Raw genomic sequence first — 3,536 nt, forward strand, 5'->3', positions numbered from 1 at the left:
TAACTTAATTTGCCTCAAGGCACAGATTTTACATCAGGCAAGTGGTGGCCCAAAATAATTTTGTTTGTGTTGACTAACATACTAAAGCACATTTAAAGTACTTGATTATAAATTTAATGCTACAGTGTTTTATTTGATATTCCATAAATTGCAACTTCATACAAATGTGTAATTGCAAATATATTTAAAAAATGGGACACACAATTTTGACATTAAAATATATTTTAGTTTACCATAAATACTTAAATACCACATTTCAAAGACAATAGAAGTCATTGTGAAAAATCATATAAAAATGAACTGAAGTTCTACATAAGTGGGACAAAAAGCACTCATAAGTTCAGCTAATTGTATTTAATATAAATTTAAACTATAATACATTTTAATCTAATTACAATAAACTTGCAATAAGGTGTCTGAAAACATTACATTTATTTCTCACTTAAGTATTTTCTTTTAAAATATATTATTTCCATAATAAGTACTCTGTTCAAAATAACGCACGTTTTTTTCACACAGTGTGTGTAACTGTAAAAACGGACTTTTGGCTACAATATAAGCACAATACACGAGAAATTCATATACAGTATAATAAAGCATATACATAAAGTATATAGCCTAAAGCTTTTCAAACAATGTTTCAACAACCACAAAAGTTTGGTTAAACAGTTTTAGCGGTGCCAACAGACAATTTGGATGCACACAGGCTCATTGGAAAAATTGTGGGACAAATTCTCTTACATCTGCACTCAGCCCCAGAGGACTGTATAAATGGACTCTAGCAAGTGCCTTTTATGTTGTTATCCTACATTTTCTTGTTTTTCCCTGTTGCCAGTAACCTTACTGCAAGTGGCCACTAGTTGAAAACCTACTCTAATAAACAGTATTCCGAAACTACACCAATATGTGATTAATTTATTTATAATGCAATGAAGACAAAGGTTGTGCCAGACAACAGAGTTGTTTTCTAATTGACTGTTTGTTTGAGTCATTTAATAGACATTTACACGGCATTACTGGTCTTGCAAAATACATTCTTACCCAAGTGACTTTTATTGTGTAAGAGGCATTTACAAGAACAGGTAGATCAAGATCACACTGGACGCTAAACCTCAAGTTCCAAGACGACTGTTCTTCATTCCATTCCTAAAAGGAATCTTGCTCACACTCATCCTCTAAGCAGTGTGATTTATGAGCTCTTTGTGGCGCTTTCCAAATACACACGATCTTGCCCAACGGAATTGGCCAATGTCCGGTACAGCCATCCCAGATATCCAGAGTGACGCGCATGCATGTAAACGTGTAACTTTTATGTGATGAGTTGTGCTGTGACTGGTATGCCAGAGGCATGTTTGGGTAATAAGGAAAGATTTGATTGGTTTGATTGATGAATGGCTTTGGCGACAAAGTGTCCGATACATTCTGATAGCTCCTGAGAAAGGACAGGGTGAGGGAAGGGGGAAGTCTTTAGAGGGGTCAAAAGGGAGATGCTAAGGTCGTATTGATGACAGAGGAAGGAACTTTGAAAGAGAAAGAGAGGTGATGAATGACTTAGAATGATAAGGAAAGAAATGGCCAGTGAGAGAGAGAGAGAGAGAGAGAGATGCTAACTGAGGAGAGATGTTTTATCTATGAATGACACAATGAGAAAAAGTGGGAATGCACTATGACCTTTGACTCCAGTGGCTCAGGAGAGAAACAAACAGAGGCAAGCGCTCACCAGACTGTTTAACTGAACCGATAATCGTACTATTTAACAACACTGAAAGTATCATACACGTAAAATAATCCTTTAAATGTTTCTTACGCTGGATCTTATGATCCTCTGAAAAAAGGAACCTCAACCACGAATAATATACACAATCACCTTAGGTGTAATTTTCACTCTATGAAATATTTCCTTTTAAAAAGCTGATTTTCAAGTTTTTCAACATATTACCTGACAATTAGGTGTTTCTAATAATACAAATATTACATTATATAATATAACATTATGCAATCTCAAGATAAAATAATACTTTTAAAACACTATCATTCAAACTTTGGAGTCACTAAGATTTTTTTAGTTTTCTTCTTTTCAATAATTAATACTTTTATTCAGCAAGGATGCATTAAATCGACCAAAAGTGACAAGACTTTTACAATGTTACCAAAAAAATGCTATTTCAAATAAATGCTGTTCTTTTGTTTTTTTATTTATCAAAAAAGTATTACGTTTTCACAAAAATATAAAGCAGCACAACTGTTTTCAACATTGATAATAATAATACAAAAATGTCTCTTGAGCAGCAAATCAGCATTTTAGAATGATTTCTAAAGGATCACGTGACACTGAAGACTGGAGTAATGATGCTGAAAATACAGCTTTACCAAACCAGGAAAAAATTACAGTTTATAATAGAAAACAGTTACTATAACAAGATTTCACAATAGTACTGTTTTTGTTGTATTGTTTTGATCAAGTAAATGCATGATTTGGTTAGTTTCAAACTTTAGTGTAGGTGTAATAAGATATATCTATGACTTAATCTTACAGTCATGACAGATCCAGTCGTTTATTTTAAAGAGAATTTAACAGTGATATTTCTTCAAATACTGGCACTTCTTGAAATTATGTTTTACATTTAAAGAATAGCACATCATTTTAGTAAGGAATAGTTATGATGGCAACACATGGCACACAAACTCAAGTCTTTTAAATAATACACTATGCCAACTATGATATACAGTATTTGTGTGCAATTAAATTGCTAAAAGTAATACTAAACTAAAATGCATAGTTCTATGATGAGTCCCGTGCTACTCTATAACTACAAATCTACAAAGAACAATATCTGGTACAATAAATACATGACTCAATTAGTTATTGCTGAACTTACACATGCACACTTAAGATCAGAATAGAACTGAATTAAAAATCATTGTAATAAATCAGTCTGAAATCAGGCATGACTGAAATGTGAAATACCACAGTGTTTTAAAATTGAAAAAAAAATGGGCGTTTTTATGTAATATACAGGAGACTCTTAGGAAAATGGCACATGGTGTCTGTGCAGCACAATGTTAAAGCCTAGAGTTTACTGTTCACACATAAAACTAGTTTAGTGTCAGATTCAGGAGCTTAGTTTAGGATTATAGATAGTGTTAAAGGTTTGGCTCTCAATATATTGACCCTCATTTGTATATTGATTCTGATTATCTTGCTTTTACCTGGACATATCTTGTGAACAGGTCAGACCTGTAATTGGATTCAGCAACTCCTTTGCTTTAGAGTCACTGAAAAATAAACAGACAAACGAACACATTTAAATAGACACTTTCAGATAACATATTCCCAGAAAATAAATTCAAGGGAATATATATATATATATATATATATATATATATAGTAACAGGGACAAGAATCACACGACTTCCCCCTTCCTCGCTTGTTTCCAGGGCGACGCTGATGCAGCTTTGGGACGCTCGTCACACTCCCCCCCCCAAGCGTCGTCCTGGTCCTGTTAAAGATATGAGATAGTAGGGGAGAGATAGGG

This window comes from Sinocyclocheilus anshuiensis, unplaced genomic scaffold, assembly GCF_001515605.1.
Source record: "Sinocyclocheilus anshuiensis isolate Anshui unplaced genomic scaffold, SAMN03320099.WGS_v1.1 scaffold1036, whole genome shotgun sequence".
NCBI classification, from domain to species: domain Eukaryota; kingdom Metazoa; phylum Chordata; class Actinopteri; order Cypriniformes; family Cyprinidae; genus Sinocyclocheilus; species Sinocyclocheilus anshuiensis.